The following is a 19,603-nucleotide window of genomic DNA, read 5'->3' as shown; positions in this document are numbered from 1 at the left end:
GCTAGGAGACTACATCGTGCTGATGCTGTATGGTAACAAAGCAAAACATGGTTCCCTGCTCCAAAGAGTTTTTCAGTGTGTTTGTTCAGCAGTGATACCGCAGGCAAATGGAATGCATACATGCATAAAAAAAAAGTCAGTTTTTAATTTCTTACGGTTTTAAGGTGCTAAACAACATTCTGATATGATTGTAGACTAATGCTTTGACATTTAAAGAATTACTTTTCAAATGCTTTAGGTGGGTTGGAAGGGTTATTATTTGGTTTGCTTTTTAAAACAGGCTACATACCTCTTACATTCCTCTAGATTACAGTTAACTAATCAGATTTTATCCAATTTCAGAAACAAACTAAAAACAGCAATGACCCGGAAACTTAGCAGTGAACTGTGTAAAGATCTCATTAAAACCTGTAATTTGCTCCAGATTTACTTCCGTCACCCTTCAAATAAAATAGTTCAGATGTGAGTCTGCTGTTAAAACCAGAAATGCGAACAACTACAAATAAGTACTCAATGTATAGCATTTAATTAATCAAATTAGGATTATAAAACAATTAAGGTGAAATTGAATAAAACCAATTTATATCTGAAATTTCAGATTTCTAAGAAAATGGCAAAAAGCTGTGTAATAGCACAGAGACTAAGATCTTAGTCCTGCTTTGCCATTACGTTATTTGGAGAATGTCCTAAAACTTTCGAAGCTAAGGCAGAGAAATGATAAACATACAAATTCAATGGATGTCTGTTGTGTCCAAACATCATTTTCTCAAACTGAGAGAAATGATACTCTAAATTCAGGACAAATTATTACATAAGACCAGACAGCTACTGCTGTTAACAAAAACAGCAGAAAAAGTAATGGAGATGTATGTAACAGGAAAGTAGGTGAGACTGATAGTTAAAAAGAACTGTGCAGTGGGACAACTATTGGAATACCTTTAGTTCGAGGCCTTTTTGCATGGAAAAATGCTTTTAACATGGTCAGAAATTTGTAGGGATTAATTAAAGACATTTACAAACTGATTCCTATTCAGCAATATTTGTGTTTTAACACAAACCAGGGATTCAACTGAACAGAGCTACATCTCTATTTTTTACATTTAGTTTCTAAGGAGAAATCAAGGAGGCTTCATCAAGTCATCCCAATGACCGTGCCTAGAACATGTATATCATCCTTCAAAATGACTAAATATTTGGTGCTGCCCTTTCCTATAACATCTTCTAATTTTTTAATGTTTTGGGAGTAAAAAGTTGGTCTAGAGAGTTCTAGGAAAACTAACAACAAAAAAAAATCCTCACCTACAAATTCAGTAGTGCACATGAAACTGAAAGTAATTGGAGGAAAACAGATTTATAATGTAAATTCTAGCAAAGAATTTTGGGTGTGAATGGTACTGAATATGAGATGTCAGATAATTAGGCCAAAGAAATGATGTTATGACTTTTTTTCTCCTTCAAATGCACTGAATAACAGGAATATTTGCTGTATTAATCTTCTTGGAATGGTTTCCATTCACAAAGAATTCTTTCTTTTCTGTTTTCCTGAAAACACAAGACATCCCTTTGCAACAGAGAGATTATGTTGACAGAGTTCAGTCTGCCTCTTCACCTTTTTTTTCCTTTAAGTTAGCCAACACATTTAAACACATTTAAAAAACAGAACTATAAAAAGATTAGCTGTGATTTCAGGTGACTGTAACATATAAATCATATTTCTATCTTGTATATAAGAATTGAAATTACATGATTATTGCAGAAATGCAGATTACCTCTTTACAGAGTGTACAGAATGTGGGAAAACAAGCATGTACAAGAACATTGTGCAAGAGGTGTAAAATCTCTTTAATGTCACAATGCAGTCTAGATTATTCTAGTTATTTCAACTGCTGTATGTATTAAGGCATTGCCAATTAATTGATTAGAAGGGTATAGACATGGTTCATATTACGGAATATTCCATGATAAGGAATACCGTAGAATACTAAAAACCTGGGAAAAAAGTATCAGAGCCAAAGGTGTGTTGAAAGGTTGACATTAAACACAGTTGATACTAATTTCTTGAAGGTATTTGTGCTTCTTAAAACAACATGGTGATACTAGCCAGTGAAAAGGAAGATGCATTTAAAGCAGCAAATAACTACTTGAGAACAGTTTCTCCCATAAAATCACTCTATGGAAATTGTCTAGCTCCACACAATAGCTCTTGTCTTTTGAGCACCACCTTTCCTGTCTTGGGCATGAACATGTACAACACTTCCTTTTTATTACAGAAAAGTTCAACTAGAGCACTCGGCATTTGCCTCCAAGAAAAACAATGAACTCTATATTTCCTTTCTTAAATAGAAGTAAGCATAAGCAGCAGAGGTACAGTCATTTTAACTGCTAGAGTAATGCTGCTGTTTGAAAAGATGGACCTAACTCTCCCTCTGTTGCTTTCAAACTAGTGTCCCGCTGTTATAAACTGCTAAACATGAAAAGCAGACAAATGGCACAATATCAGTACTTTAATGTCCAAATTAATGCACAAATAAAAATATTTGTTGTGATTTAGAACAAATACTTATCTCATCATGCAGTTGTAAGCTGTATATTTTAGGGAAGGATTGTTTATTTAATGAAACAATGCAAAAATTTTTTTAGAAATTATTCAGAAACTACAGATGCTTTTCAGTTCTAGTACAGGCTTTATATAAAGAATTTGATTGTTCTAGAGGTGTAAACGCTGTGTTCAGATTTAATAAAGACAATTACTTAAAACATACAATAAAAATATTCTACAATTAATTTTAAATTAGTACAAGAATTATCAAATTCACCCATACAGTTTTGTGTGGTTTTACATGTCAAATTCATATCAAATACAAGCAGTAGTAGTAAAATCATCAGTGTACCTGTCTGAGATGTGTCTGTAAAAATCTTACGTATGACACCTCAAAGTCATTTGAATTTTTTTCCAAAAGCTTTCCATCAGTTCTTTTCTCAAGCTTATTAGAAGGGAGAGGGTTTATTATATGTATTCTAGACCAACAAGTCCATACATGGGTTGATAAAGAGAAGACACTGTTGTCCAGAAATATTAATTTCTGGACTAAAATATATATTGTCATATAATATATATGACAGCAATATATTGCTGTCACTCCTGCCTGTGTATATAGCTTCGTATGAACATGGAATTTCACTGCTGTTAATGCAATAACCAGTGCATCCGATTGACTAATTATCAATAATAACTTGCTACTGTTGTTTATAAAAAGATTGTCTTACAGTGCCTGTATTCTGCAGGTCTGCTAGTCTGTTTTTCTTTTTCTAATATATAAATATTTGGTAACTATATACAAGAATCACACTAGCTTTCTGGGGAGGAAATTCATACACACCACTCAATAAAACCACATTCTGTGTAAACTCTAGCGAATAATTTAAAAAAAAGTTAGTGTACATTTTCAAGTAGTGGTTTTTTCGTTATCCTACTCTTCAGGCATTGTGACGTTCATTTGTAACATCCTTCTCAAGAAAGCACTTGAAGCCTATATCTGGTAACACAAATAACTGAAATACGTTGTTTAAAACACAGCCAAATTTATGCTGTTTCAGAGACGTTTTTATTCATAGGTTACCTTGCCAACCACAATTAGCACCCACTCAGATGAAGTGCATCATACAGTTACACCTCTCTACAAACAGAAAGGCCATGTAAATGAATTATATTAAACATAAGAATTTTAATGTATTTTTTGTTATTTATAGGCTTAAGAATGTCTTGAAGCTGTTAAGAATTTTTTAAATGCTGCTTTAGAACGTGTTGGAAATATACCTTCATTGAAGCAATGAAAATGATATATTCATATACATAAAATCAATTTCTGCACATGAGATTAAAAATTAAGTATTTCAGAATTTCTGTAATTCTGCTTTTACCCAGGAGCACCAGTGAACCACTTTGGTTTTTCTCTGTTCAGGTTGCAATTAGTACATAGGGTATGAGGTTTTTTGCTCAACATGAATGTTTATTGAATGATTAACCTTTAAGAAGTTTAATTACACATTACTAGAATTCAAATGCTGAGAAAAGCATTTTGTAATACTTGTTCACTGCTCCAGGTATTTTTGTCAGAAATTAGTTCCAGTTTTTCCAGCATATCTATGGAGTATCCACAGTCCACAAAGGAACAATTAACATTGAAGCTCAAGAGAAATTCAAATACAGGATATGACTGCAGAAATTGCTTGTCTTTAGGAAATTTTGATCGTGTCTAAGCTAGAGGGAAAAGGAAGATACAGAGGAAACTTTCTAGTAACATTGCAGATACGGTTACCTTATTTTCACATTCCAAAGAGATAAATCCTTATTTCTTTGAGTAGGTCCTTAAGTAGGGGATATCTTAGCTTTTGCAAATATCTATTATCTGTGCTCTTTCATCATTTTAGGCAGGTTATATCCTCAAAGATTTGGACTACCCGCAGAAAAAGAAATGCAATTATTAGCCTTGGCTCCCAAAGCAAGTGTTGGCTACATATTTGATGGGGGATATTTCATGTCTTGGTAGAATTCATTCAGTAAATATCACAGTTTTGCCGTGTAACTTGCAGGATTACAGAATAGTAGTGCAGTTAGCTTACAATTGAGCAAGTTATTTTGAAACTAGGATGAGAACTATGGCTTCTGTTAGTGTCATATAAGTAGTAATTATTATATTCTAATATATTCCGTAAAGGCCTGAGATCAAAATAAGATTGACAAAACATGCTATGCAATGTAAAAATGACTCCTTTCTCCAAAGGTCTTTTTGAGTTATTTCAAATAATTGAGGAGGAAGTGGGTAAGATGACTTGTTGATACAGTGTTATTTGGATTTGAATAAGCTTTTAACACTCCTGTAACAAAGGCTCCTACAAAATGGCAGCATAGTTAAAAAGGGGTGGTTCTCTGACAGGCAAACAACTCCTGAAGTTCAATAGGAGACAAAGGATGGGAATGTTTATGTGAAGTGTCCCGTTGTGGCTACTCTTAGAGGAAGGATGCTGGTCTAGATGGACTTTTAGTGTAAACCGCAGTACCAGTTCTTGTTTCTGTATGACAAGGAAATTGAAAAAGACAGCATTTATCAGCATAATAGCTAAGAACAAAACAAAAAAATACAAAAACCTCCCACCGGATAACTGGTTAAATTATTAGGTTAAGTAAGTATATAAAGCATTAGTAATTTGAAACAGCCATGTTACAGAAACAGTAGGCTGACCTTATCTCTGCCATAATTTTTTTGTATTCTTTAGAGAAACTTAAAATGATCTTAGCCCAGTGATTATACAGAGGGGACTTGATGTCCAGAAGCAGTGGTCCTGCAAACAGTTTTAGTCTCCATTGCCAACTGTAGTCATGCTGACGTTATTGAATGGAGCTCACTGGAGCTCAACTGTTAGGTTGTAGCACTAACAAACGGCAGTCATTTATATTAATTGTAAATTCAGTCTTGCGCTGAAGCTTGAATAGTCTGTCACAAGAAATAGATATTAATGGCATTTAAATTCTATTTTTTAATTTGTGTTTGATGGTTGAATGTTAAGAGTAGAAATAAATACAACTAGAATACTGTTCTTGAACCTTTTCTTAACCTATGAAAAATACTGAGGTCTGGGCTTGGTCTGCCTTCAATGGTGATAGTAATACACAAGTCGTTATAATAGTGTTTTGTGTAAGAAGCACTCATTGTCATTGATTATAACCAAATTGCCTAAATTTTTTCTATAGCTAGCTTTTTCTATAGTACCTGAATGGAAGGTGTATCTGTAGTGTTTGAAATATTACCATGCACAGTTATTTCTCGTATTTTTTGAACTGAGTTTTTGGTTTGCTGTATGTATGTTACATGTGATCTCCTAAAAAACAGAAACCAGGAGTCAAGTATGGCACAACAAAAATGGTTCATTACAATCTGCCAGCTGTACCCGTAGTCTGGATATATAGTTTATCCAAATCTTTCCATTCTTTTCTTTCCTCGAATCCTTCTAATAGCTTCCCTTTTTTTTGGTTATTTCTTCCTATGGGGTACCTGTATCCCCTGTATCAGCCCATTTTGCCTGCATTAGACTTTTCTGCCTGTTTTTCCTCTTGTGCAGATGCAGCCCCACCTTTGAACACGTGCGTATTCCATCTCCTCATGCCTCTTTTCTCCTCATCTGCCTGTTCCTTTAAGCAACAAGAAGCATGCCAGAGACTGCTGTTCCTTCATGTCTCAGCCATAGTCCTGCAGTTCTGCAGAAATGGGAGGCTTGCAGGGATGAGACTGAGTTGGCAACAGGAGTCTACCTACCCGTAGGCTGCAGGTTTTGTTGCCTGCTTCCTGTCCTTTTACTCAGCAGCTGGTGGGGGAAAAAAGAGGTGAACAAAGATAAAAAAAAATCTCTGCTTCTCTTTCCTCCAGGTATACCAAAAAGAGGGAGAAAGGCACTGTTGACTCTCGCTACTGCAAAAAATTTGGCTTGGGACATATCCTCATGTAGATGTCAGGTGTAGGTCCACAGCTGTTCCCAAGCAGTAAGTGAATATAAATGCCCAGGTTGTTAAAGCTATTTTGCTGATATATTAATTTATATGAAACAAAAATCTTCTTCAATAGGCAATACTCCTTGCCAAAACAGTAGTGGCCTAAACAGTGGCAGAACAGTGCAGCTGCTCAAAGTTTGGAGGGTATAGTTAGATGATGGGGCCAGGTAGAATTGTTGCTTCTGTGAGTGCTGAGGCATCTGGAAGGACACGAAAAGATGTAGACTAATGCGTGTGGATTTGGGCCAGTGGCTGTATGAGAAGCAGTTGTTAGCTGTGTGACTCTAAAGGCTGCTACAGTTAGCCAAGGAGACTTGGGAAGCTTTTGGGATACCCCTTTGGGAAGTGTTTTTCTAGAGAGCTAAAGATATATTCTGTGGTTCGGCAGAGGACTCCAGTCTCTTGCCAGGTGGGGGGGGAAAGAAGCCCTAATGATGGTAGCTATAGTCTTATGTACTGCTATCCAGTAGAGAAACTAGCAAGAAAAGAGTGTAATTTATCACCTTGGTGCCGGTTTAGCAGACCTTGCAAAAATCTTCTGCCTTTTCAGCAGAAATGTAGGAAAAGACCTGCTGTAACTATTGAATATGTCTTTTCTCTCCTTGGAAAGCATCTTCTGCTCCAGGCCACATACTCCACAGGACTGCCAATGTTATTCTACTTTATGATTTGTTCATTTCATGAATATCAAAGAAGATGGAGCTCATGGTCAATTCACACTTTAAAATGATTAGTCATTTTGTTTAACTGAGTTACCAGTGTAGTGTGTTTAAATTGCACACTAATGCAATTAAATTTAATGGGAGCTAAGTGTGGGTTATTAGTAGCCCACAGTTGGTGGAAGATCCTGAACTCTCTGTCAATTGCTTCTCTTGGTCTTCAAGAACGAGGATTTCTGAAATTTCTGGTCGTGCATCAAAGCATTTGAGGAGGAGGTGTTTGCAGTGGGGATGTTTGGTATTAGTTTTGGAACACTGGCAGCCAGCCCTTTACTTCTAATTAAATGAGAGAGATAATTTCTCACACAGAGAGGTAGTTGATTTAATTTTAATTTTTGTCAGAATGCCCAGAGCATCGAACGGGTGTCTGATCATTGGAACAAAATCCTTAGTACAGATTGAAAGAATTAATGCAATTAATTCACCACCATGATGGGAAAAATTCTGGGATTTTGTTTATGCAGATTGAAACTGATGATGAATATACAAAACCAAATGTGTGATACTCTCGCCTTTTCCATGATGCAAGTTCAATTTCTCACGTAAAGCTCAGGCCTGAGAGGCAAAAAGCACTTACTTTGGTACGTGGGAGATGGAGGCTCTCCTAATTCCTTATTGGGGACTGGAGAATCCATGGGCTACTTGTCCTACATAGTAGCTGAGACCTTTTCCTAAGGGATGCAGATATCTCAGTGCTCATCTTATTTTGTTCTAGAGCATTTTGAAATATAGTTATAATGAAAGCTTGGCAAAAGAACAGTTTAAAATGTAAAAATAGCAAAATGTGCGGAGGCTGCTGTTCATTTTGTAAGTCAAAGCTTGTGACTAAAGAATGCTCCTTAGCAACAGATGGGGAAAATCTGAAGGTGATCATATCATTTTGCACTCCCTGAAAATTAATTACTCATGTTCATCCTACCTTTTAGGCACCATCCTTTTCACGTCCCTGTTCTGCTTGTTCCTTGGGATTAGGACTGGCTCAGTCGTGTAACCCAGTTTTATTATCACCCATACTCATGCTGATGCAGGCTTCTTCAGTTTTCTGTCCCACTGTGCTGTACATAATGTGTACTGATTCGTATGGAATAGAACACAAAGGTGTCCTAGGAAGGAAGGAAGGACACCACACACTGCAGTTTCTGTAGATGGTTGTTTTGTACTTGGCACTGGTGAGGCCGCACCTTGAATACTGTGTTCAGTTTTGGGCCCCTCACTACAAGAAGGACGTTGAGGTGTTGGAGCGTGTCCAGAGAAGGGCAACGAGGCTGGTGAGGGGTCTGGAGCACAAGTCTTATGAGGAGCGGCTGAGGGAACTGGGGTGGTTTAGCCTGGAGAAAAGGAGGCTGAGGGGAGACCTCATCGCTCTCTACAACTACCTGAAAGGAGGTTGTAGCGAGGTGGGGGTCGGTCTCTTCTCCCAAGTAACTAGTGATAGGACAAGAGGAAATGGCCTCAAGTTGTGGCAGGGGAGATTTAGATTGGACATGAGGAAAAATTTCTTTACTGAAAGAGTGGTTAAACATTGGAACAGGCTGCCCAGGGAAGTGGTTGAGTCACCGTCCCTGGAAGTATTTAAAAGACGTGTAGATGAGGTGCTTAGGGACATGGTTTAGTGGGCATGGTGGTGTTGGGTTGACGGTTGGACTCGATGATCTTAGAGGTCTTTTCCAACCTTAATGATTCTATGATTCTATGATTCTATTAAGCAGACACTTGTCTCAACTAGCACCATTCGCCACCAACCCTTGCTGGAACTCCTCCTCTGCAACTTCTTCTCACACCTAGTTCACCAACAGTTTGACTTCATATGTCTTTTTTGATGCTTTCAAAGAGCACAGGGTTGCTTTTGTTTCTAAGTTTGATTTTCCTTAGGAAAGTTGGAAAAATTTATTTTATAAATATTGCTAATGAAATATTCTCAGATTGTGGCATTTGGGAAGCTGTAATGTTCCCATTTGATTCACTTGCTACTGCCATCATTCAGCATTCACAGGGTAGAAGCATAAATACAATATTACAAATTGGCAAGTAGTGTTTTATTTATTTGTCTGTAGATGCTTTCTGGGTGAACCAAGACTTATATTGACCAAGTCATTAATCAACTTGGTAGGCTTAAAATATAAGCACCTCATACCCAACTGAAAAATTAATTTGCATAAATAGTTAAGGAAGCAGTGATTTGCATTCATATTTAACTGGTATATGCCACCACATGAAATCTTGCCTGACAGGTGGTAAAAAGTTTTTGATGGGATGCTTGTACTCTTCACTGGGTGAATTTCAACATTTAGAATGTAGTTTTGACACAACATAGCGTGGGAGTTATTTAGAAAAGTTACATTTTTCTTTGTTTCTTCTTAGCCCTAAAGCAAGGTGCCTTCAAGTAAGGATGCTGGTTTTTTCTACATACAGAGCTGAGAAAACTTCAGCGTGAATTAGTCAAGATATTGATTAGGGATAAAACAGCAGATTATAAGAAGTTTTTTGGTAAAGACTGTCATCATATATTGATTATGCTTATTACTTAATAAAAGCATGTCTAAAGACTTGAGTTTTCAAAGCCTAGAAGTTACTACCTCCCTCATTGTATGTCTCAGTGGCGTATAAATCCATTTAAACAAACAGAAAGGATAATCCTTTTTATAAAGAAAGTAGAACAGCATTTACCAATATGTAAATAGGCACTAATAAAAGTAATGAATATTTAAAATTTATGAAAGAATGCACTGTAAAAAAGATCATCTTGCTATCTGATTTGTAAGAAAGATATACTTTATATTACATGCCATAATTAAAACAATGCATACAGGGGTCCTCAAGTTTTCTTATTTTTTTTGCCAACTAGCATAATAATCTCATGTAGCAGAGGCAGGTGATTGTATACTGAGTTACAAAAAAGTGCAGTTAGGAAGAAGTGCAATCTGTACACATATCTGCTAGATGATTCTATTTTAAGAGGTTCAGGATGAAAATTAGAGTTATGAAAGTGCTGATTATGACTTTATAATCGATGTACATATGAATAGCTGTGCTGCAGAGGACCAGAGATCTGACTTGCCTGATAGTATTTCTCTGACACTGGTCAAAAAAGTGGATGTGTAGGGAAGACCAGATGATGTGTTCCAGGCTCCACCAGTTTGTACTTTACAGACTTTCTGAACCATATGTGGTGTGGAGACATGGAGAAGTAGTGTACGGTGTTGTGAGCTATTCATGATCAAAGATTGGTTCCGGTGAGGAAAAGAAGCCTGTGTTCTTCTCTTGGAGATCATGCAGCCCCATATTAAGAATTTTAGACCTCTTTGGCATAGCGCTGATTGGGAACTAAGGTGGATTTGTAATTATAAAAATTGGGATAGTCTTGATGAGCAAGTAGTCTGATATATGAGTACATTGTGGAGTGATATTACTTGTTACATATAACGGGTACAGTGAGTCCCAGCTATGTATACTATGTTTGTAAACTATTTAGATATCTGAATGCTATTGTAATATAAATGAATTAATTTTTGGTATCTATGGGAAATCCTTCAGTGCTAGCAACAATTTTGTGCTCTCCCTGTGGTAACAGATAGCTTGAAAGGCAGAGCAGATGTTAATAAGCACAGGTACAGAAGTAAGTTTAACCTTTGCAAGCAATGAAAAAGGCCTGGGAAATACTGCTTCGTTAGGTTGATTACTTTTATAGTGTACTCTCATAAAATGAAGCAGAGCTAGAATCTAAGCTGCTGATTTGCAAATAATTGAATATCTAATTTAGTGTTTATTATATTTGCTACTAATCTTGTTTACTGGCATTTGAATTTATTATCCTGCCTTTTTTTTTGTTTTTTACAATTAGACTAAAATAGTCTGGTGTATGGATTATTTGCCTGCATTTGAAGAAAGATTTTTGACTCCTAAAAAGGTACATTATAAGAACTGCTAAATAATTAATACATAGCTAGTGCAGTAAGTATATGTTTTTACATATTCTCAAATGCAAAAGTGTTAATGTAAGAAGAGGGGATAGGAGACAGGTCTCCTCTGCTGAAAAGACTCTCTCCTCCTCTTTCCTGGGTTGCATAACCATTTCTTCCCCACAGTCTCCCCTCTTCCTTGGCTAAAGTTGATTAAAGAGTTCTCATTTCTATTTCAATCTATTTTATATAGTACTTATAAGATGCCTAGATCCTCCAGTTGGCATCTACACACATTTGAAAAAAACCCATCATATAGCTGCTAATTTGAGCTTCCAAATTGAAGGTTTGGATGTTCAGTTAAGATGCAATTAGTTGAAAATGAGGCATTATGTACCAAAATCCCCATGTCAGCTTTGAAAGTTAAGCTTATGATGAAATAAGACATTTCAAAATTGAAGTTATGGCTGCGTTCTCTCTTCCTCTCTAGGCCAAACGTGTTCATAATCCTTTCTACTTGCTCATTATTTCTTTACACACAATAGCAAATTAGGTCCACATGAGACTTTTAGATAAATAAAAACAGATCATAACTGATTTGGCCCTGATCCTATTTTGGAATCTGCCGGTTTAAGCAGTGTAACCCTAACAATAAGGGTCAAGCTAATTACAGTTGCTTAGAAATCCAGATTTTCTAGGTCTGAGCTGGGTCCTGCCTGCAAGCCTGAATTTCTCTGTAGTATTTGAAACTCACTCTTTGAACAAGGACTTGAACTGAAAAAGTCTGGCAGCAAAACAGTAACTCCTTGGTTCTTGACTCCATGCTACCACTTAATCCCCAGCTTTCCTCTCTACAGGGTAGTCGGAGACAACCCAGAAGGTAAGATGAAACTAGCTTCTAGAAAGGTTTTATTGGTGAGTTAGTGCCATAGGATAGGTGTCACATTGGGTCCCAAAGCTATAGCTGGGTGGCAGAACGTTTCTGCGTGTGGCTGAGACCAGCTTAGGGTGAATCAGTGCATCAGTCCTAGGAATCAAGAGAAACTTCTGTGTATGCTACTCAGAGTATCACTAGACACTTACTGAAAGTAAGACTTTTACCTTAAACTGGTAATAAGTAACAGCATCTCAGAAGTGAAGAAGCATATGGAGGTGCATGAAAGATTTAAGGTATAAACTGTTCTATGAGTCAGTGTCTAGTTTCAATTTCACACTTCTTCATAGACTTGCTTTGTCAGCTTGGGCATATCCCTTTGCCTTTAGTTTTTCTGGCTCCCTATTTGTGAGATAAAATAAATACATCACCAAGTGCGTGACAATTAAGCTCTTAATTTTATAATCTATCAAACAGGCACAGTACTCTCCTCATAGGGTCTGTTTGGTATTTGACTAGAGGTTGTATTCTTTCAACCACATCGGGTCAAGTTACACAAGTTCCACTTATGTCCACAGTCATTAAAAAAGACAATTATTGTATTAATATAAGAAATCACCAGCAAGCCTGTGAGCAAGCCTACCCCATTACCGTGCAGTAATTTGACTTAACTCTGAATTTTGTATGCTACTTTTTACCTCATCTATTTGTAAGCGCACAGATCAAGACATAGAGGAGCCATGTATACTTCTGATACGTTAGAAGAAACAAAGCAAAATATACTAGGAGCAAAACCAGAAGGGAATTTTTTTTATTATTATCAAGCCTTTATAACCTGTTACAGCTGAAGAGTTAAAAAAAAGGTGAAAAAGGCATTATTATACCTGTTTAAGTCTTTTTAAAATATTTTTTTCTGAAATAAAATTTGTAGTTAAGTTCCTAGTTTAAACTGTTGTTACTCAAGGTAAATAAGATCTGTACAATACCTTGGAAAAAATCTGATGGTAGTCTTTCCTAATTGACTGAGAGTACTTGAAAGCTTTTTTTTTCTTTCTTTCTTTCTTTTATTTTCTTTTTTCTTTTTTTGCATGGAAGGAACTTCAACTCCAGTCTGATTAGAATCCTTGATCCAGTTTTAGGATATGAACTTTTAACAACTTTTACATTCAGTAAACAAACACTCCAAAACCTCACTTACATGCAGATTGCTTCATTCTTGAAATATTGTACGGTTCCTAAAATTGCATTTAGATAAAAGCTGTTCACCTTCAGACAATGAAACCATTAAAAAAAACCCCAAACAAAATAAAGGAGAGAAGATCGCTCTGACTTGCTAGTCAATCCTAGCTGACTGTTCTGGGAATGATCTTCAGAATTACCTCATTATTTATTCTTGGTGCAATCCACCAATTAAACAAACAGTTTTATATATAGAAACGGGGATGGGCTTAGCTTACTTTTTCAGGGTCATTTTCAGAGACACGGACACTGAAGATGTGCAGGCTTATATTACCCAACACAGTAGATACTGTGTCTGTGTGTGTATATGCACGTGCAAATGCATATGTGTAATGTTATATGCTATCGGCGAAGTTGGTAATGAGTGAAGGAAAGTCAGTGATTCCTGGTCGATGTCAGTTGAAATTCCTCTTCTTTGGTTAATAATGCCACTAGAAATATGTCAGGGATCCATCAGCTGATGGGGCTGAGAAAGAAAAAAACCACTACATTTTAATATTAATAACACTTTGTGGAAAAAAATCAGATGACTTAGTATGTGATCATAAGCTTGAGAAGTGGGCCTGTGTGAACCTCATGAGGTTTAACAAGGTCAAGTGCAAGGTCCTGCACCTGGTTTGGGGCAGCCCCCGGTATCAATACAGGCTGGGGGATGAAGGGATTGAGAGCAGCCCTGCCGAGAAGGACTCGGGGGTACTGGTGGATGAAAAGCTGGACATGAGCCAGCAATGTGCGCTCGCAGCCCAGAAGGCCAGTCGTATCCTGGGCTGCATCCAAAGAAGGGTGGCCAGCAGGTTGAGGGAGGTGATTCTGCCCCTCTACTCTGCTCTGGTGAGACCCCACCTGGAGTACTGCGTCCAGCTCTGGAGCCCTCAGCATAAGAAGGACACGGACCTGTTGGAGCGGGTCCAGAAGAGGGTCACGAAAATGATCAGGGGGATGGAACAGCTCTCCTATGAAGAAAGGCTGAGAGAGTTGGGGTTGTTCAGCCTAGAGGAGAGAAGGCTTCGGGGAGACCTTCTTGCAGCCTGTCAGTACTTCAAGGGGGCTTATAAAAAAGATGGCGGCAAACTTTTTAGCAGGGCCTGTTGGGACAGGACAAGGGGGAATGGCTTTAAACTAAAGGGGGGCAGATTTAGACTAGATCTAAGGAAGAAATTTTTTACGCTGAGGGTGGTGAGGCACTGGCCCAGGTTGCCCAGAGAGGTGGTGGATGCCCCATCCCTGGAAACATTCCAGGTCAGGTTGGACGGGGCTCTGAGCAACCTGATGTAGTTGAAGATGTCCCTGCCCATGGCAGGGGGGTTGGACTGGATGACCTTTAGAGGTCCCTTCCAACCCAAACTATTCTATGATTCTATGATTCTATGATCATTCAAACTTTCTGTCAAGTAAATATTAAAGTGAAATAGAAAATCTTGATTATGACTTCTGTCAGCTAGTGATGTGCAGTATAATGCTAGTATTTAAGAAAACCCTAATTTACTCTAATAGTTATATGAACTATAATACAGCAGATTTATTGCTGCAATTCAAGGCTTGATTGAGACATCTTCACTGTCTTAAAGACTATTTGTATAGATAGTACCTCATGCACCAAGATTTGCTTGGGACATGCCTCAAAAGTTTCTAGGTATTTTTTCATATTTGGCACGGGCAGGACTCTTTTCTGGAAGGATCTCTAGATTTTTGCTGTTGTGGTACAGCTGAAGGTCATCTGAACATTTACATACTGCCCATCTCTGTGTTACGAGTGTCTCTCGTCTCCAACTAGTGGTCATAACATAACGCTTTCAGACTGCAAGCTTATAAATATAGTATGACATTCTGTAAGTTATAGAGAAAGTGGATTGATACACTTCAGAATGCATCTGTAACAAATGAAACAAGTGGATTACATAGACTTTAGCAGTTGGAATCACGTAATAGTTTAACACAAATATATGTTGGTTTTTAAAGACCATAGTTCTTTCCAGCACTTAACATTCACAGATTCTAAAGATGAAGCAGGAACAAAGCATATCTTGACAATGGGAAGAGCTAGATGGGGGGATTTCGTTAAAGAAAATTTAGACGAAAGTAGGAGACATGGTGTTAATATTTGCTGTTGCAGATCTCCCAAGTCCTGGTATAAATGATTATGCATGGAATATGAGTTTTTGCAGGCTCTGAAAACTTGCCAGTTATAATAGTGCAATGTGCTAAAAGGGCCATGAGATATAAATGCCACAAGAAAGTTTGCAACTTCTGCTATCTATGTGTAAGATTCCAAGAATTTTGTTACACGTAAAAAATGCTTTGAAAGTTTTCCAGGGCTGAGAATAATTTGTAAAATCAACTGATTATAATTTTATTGTCTCTGTATTTGGCCTGGTTTTAATCTGTTTAAAAAAAAAATCCAAGACAAAAACGAGAATTACATGTTGCAAGAACTGCCAACCTGCTGCTCTGTTTTCTCTACATGTCAGTTTTCCAAGTGTGATGCGCCCCAAGTCTGAGACCAAAATGAAAATGAAGTACAATACATTTTTTATATAAGCCCCTGGATATTACGTACTGGACAGGGCTCCAGTGCAGCCAGTCTTGCAAAGAACTCAGTGTTAGTTGTGCTCAGTAGACATCACAAATTGCAGCAATATTTAAGCAGCATTCTTGAAGGCAAACAAATGGACAAGAATACAGACAGAGGTCGTTAAGATAAGAGAAGAAAAAAGAAATAAATTAGAAAATTCCAGAGGAAAAATAGAAGAAAGATAGAAGTTGAATGGTGAATCTGAGAATAATGCAAACACAGCATCATGAGAAAAAAGTTACAAAGAAACTGTAAGATGTTACTTAAGTCAGTGTTAAATGCTGCTGTGGGTATATGACACAGCTGCAGCTGCACATTCCTGGTGCCCCCAGGCCCTGTGACATTCCATTCATCCAAGAGGATGTTCAGAAGACGGATGATAATGTGCATGTCCCACTGCGTACACGAATGGGAACTGAGTAGGTCTACGCAAATAACTCAAATTAGAACTATGCTGCCTATTTTTAGGGGGGTTGAAATGCAGCAATGTCAAGTTTAGGCATTACGTGCCAGTTTCACTGGGCAAACTCCTGGGCTTTGAATCACTTGGGAGATAGTTTTGTATGTGAAACATGAACGTTAGTATGTTTCTGTGGACAATAGCTAATAGTCACTGGAGAGAGAAACCAGAGCTATTTCACTGAATCTACAGATGGAAATTTGTTTCTCTTCTTGCTGATCCAAGTATGTAATATTCCAGCATATACTTAAGAGCTTTCTGAGTTAGGAATTTGAATTCATTTGAACTATAGTTATCAAAGAGAAGCTGGAGCAGTGAGGAATGGTGATTTAAAAGTAAAACTTTTATAAATTTATAGTACATGTGTGATAGATTTAGTAGTGATTTTGAAAATTCTACCCTCAAAAATTATAAATCTACTCTCTGGCATTCTTGAAAGTCCTCCTGTAAGGCCTCTGCCTAAAATCCTTTAATCAGTAGTCCCAGCTGTGGTTGCTAGCTTAATAGTTTCTGAAACTGTGTTTAGTCTCCTTTGGGCCTAGCTCAGGGTAAACCTTGCCCTCTCGTAAACAGAAAGAGACTTATGTGTGGTTTTACTTTGAGTCTCCATAAAAAGATGATTTATTGTGATCTGCTGAACAAACTTATGTGAGAAAGTTAGCCATTAAAAAAGGCAAGTCAGCTGCAAAACTTTTTTTGCCACCTGACCACTGTCTTTTCATAAACAAAAAGAAAGAATAAAAATGAGAATGGTGTAAGTGCTATTCTGAGAGTTGAGGAAGAAGCTGAGAGCTCAAGAACGAGATTGTGTTGCTGAATAATAATTCCAGGTTGGAAACAATGTCAGTTGTTTAATAACTACAGTCTATTGCTCTTTGATAGTAGATGATAAAGTTGAAGGAAAAAAGAAGTAATGCTGAGTGACAGAGGACCCTAGAAATGAAATCTATGGGTTTATTTACAGAGGGAAGCTCTTACAAACAGAACTATGGTAAAATACAAGCTGAGAAAACAGTATCTATTTAACCCTAATTTAATATTCCTAGGAAGACTGCTTTATAGCAGTTGGGGATTAAGATAATTTTGCCATGCTCTAAAAAATCACACTAAAATTAGTAGGTATGCAGGCCCATTTTGATATATTGCAGCAACATCTTCTGTTTAGACAACAAATCACCATAGCAGTGTAGTAGCCCTGGTTACCCTTACTAAGTTCAGTAAGACTAAAGAATTCATCTCTTAGCTAAGTATTGGCTAGCCAAGCTACTGAACATTTCTTCCCTGTTTTCAAGACTGTGTGGCTGAGAATATTTCTTCCTTTTAATTTATTGCGGAGAAGCTTGTAGAATACAGATCAAAACTCAAGTAAAAAAACAGCCAGCCTATTTGTGTTGAAAAGTCTGCGAGATGAACTCTTAACATTTTGTACTCAAAGTAAAAAATGGCACTGAAGCTTTAAAACATTTGAGTATTTCCTTGTACAACCTTATCAAAACATTTAGTCAGTCATGTACATTCTCTCTCTCTCTGGCCTTTTACAATGGAGTAAATTTTTTTCCCCCCAGAACATACTGGCTGATTTCAAGAATAAAATACAAGGGAAGATAATAGCCCTAAAGAGTTTGTTTCTACAGGAACCTCCTAGTTCCCTCTTACTTACTATCAGTTTTTCTGAGCCTTCTTTTATATATATATATATATATATATATATATATATATATGTTAGCTGCATCAAGTGAGTGGGGAAAAAAGCTAAGTGTTTTTATTCAGTCATTATGATACTGGTTCCCTTGAAAAAAGTCTTAAGAGAATCTAAAGCTAAGAAATGAACAATTTCAAATGTCAGTGTTTCATCAATTGAAGCCGAAGAGAGAACAGCAGCTCTGAATTATCTCTCAACTACATTCTGGGTCAAATTTCACTGTGACTCTGTCTGATCCCATTTTTAGTGGCTGGGGGGGGCAGGAAGGTTTAAAGGTACTCTTTCTATTACTAAATACTTAAGAGTCTTTGCCATCATTTTGTACCACATGAATCATACAACCTTTCAAATTTGTACATTTTAGAACTTGAATCTTGACTTAAAAATAATCAGACAAAAGCAACTCCAGATTACAAGAGATATACCCAACAATTACACATTACTAGCCTCACCAAACTTGCTGTTAGCACAGTTAAGTCATTTTAAACTGATAAACATCAAGAAAGATTCTTGGTGTTTAACTCTTCCCCCTCATCTTGTAGATTAGGGATACTATTAATCACGGTTTGAAGCTGAACATAGAATAAACTGGAAATAAAAAAAAGAATAGAAGCAAGAAATATTATTGACAAATATATGTATCAGTTATGTGTTATTCTTGACTAGGTTGCTAGCCAACTGTGGAACAGGATATTAGGAATATTATTCAAGAGAGGAAGTTTTGGAAAGGATGACTGTAGAAAAAAATGGAAAACTTCGGGAGAAAAGTATATGCAATTGCAAATTAAGAAAAATTAGTGCATATATTGCTCGTGAGCATGTATTTTCAATGCAAGAAGGTGGCTCACAGTTAAGTAGATATTAAGGACTTCATATGAAAAACATAAAAGGGTTTACGCTTAGTTCAAGTTGAATCTGCAAATATCCAAAATTCTTGCTATTACGTCAAGAAAGCATGAACATGTGAAATAAGTTACAATTACAAAGTATTACAAAATCCTGGAGCAATAGTTTCTGAACTTTTTGGTTTATGATCCTACTTGCATTTCTTAAAACCACATATTGTAGAAAACAGATCTTTGAGTAAGAGCTAAGGAGAACTTTATCCTAAAGTAGTCCTTATAAAAGGATTGTAAACCCTGCTAGCACCCAGCTTATGGGGCCTGAAATAAAAATTGTTAATCGGTAAGCTCACACATGACAAGTTTCTTTAACAACTCTCAGTTAAATTTCTTTATGCTGTTTGGCATATAAATAATGTATTCATTTAATAACTATTTTTTGGCAGATGTTTGCTTTTGGATTCTATTCTACAGTCATAGAATTGGAATTCTGGATGACTAAGGAAACCTTTAGAGACAAATGCTTTTATTTTGAAAAATTGTTATTTGTGGTTGTACTATCACTCTGCAAATGAGAAAGCCTCACAATCACAAAAATCCTCACATTTAAAATTTTGTATTTTTTAAAAAAAGTCAGTGTTCTTTTACAGTATAGCTGTGTATTTTATAAGCTATGGATTTCTGGTCAACTGGTTTACATTTAAGTTTTGCAAGCATAAATTTGAAAGTGATCAATACAGCTGGTACTA

General features: G+C 36.8%; 1 long non-coding RNA gene across 2 annotated transcripts in view; it reads left to right on the top strand.

Annotated features, from left to right (window-relative positions):
- Positions 1 to 19,603, top strand: part of LOC143166393 (uncharacterized) — a 35,091-nt gene that overhangs the window by 952 nt on the left and 14,536 nt on the right. The window lies entirely within an intron of this gene.

The sequence above is a fragment of the Aptenodytes patagonicus genome, chromosome 13, assembly GCF_965638725.1.
Source record: "Aptenodytes patagonicus chromosome 13, bAptPat1.pri.cur, whole genome shotgun sequence".
Lineage (NCBI taxonomy): Eukaryota > Metazoa > Chordata > Aves > Sphenisciformes > Spheniscidae > Aptenodytes > Aptenodytes patagonicus.
This window is presented reverse-complemented; position numbering and strand designations above follow the sequence as displayed.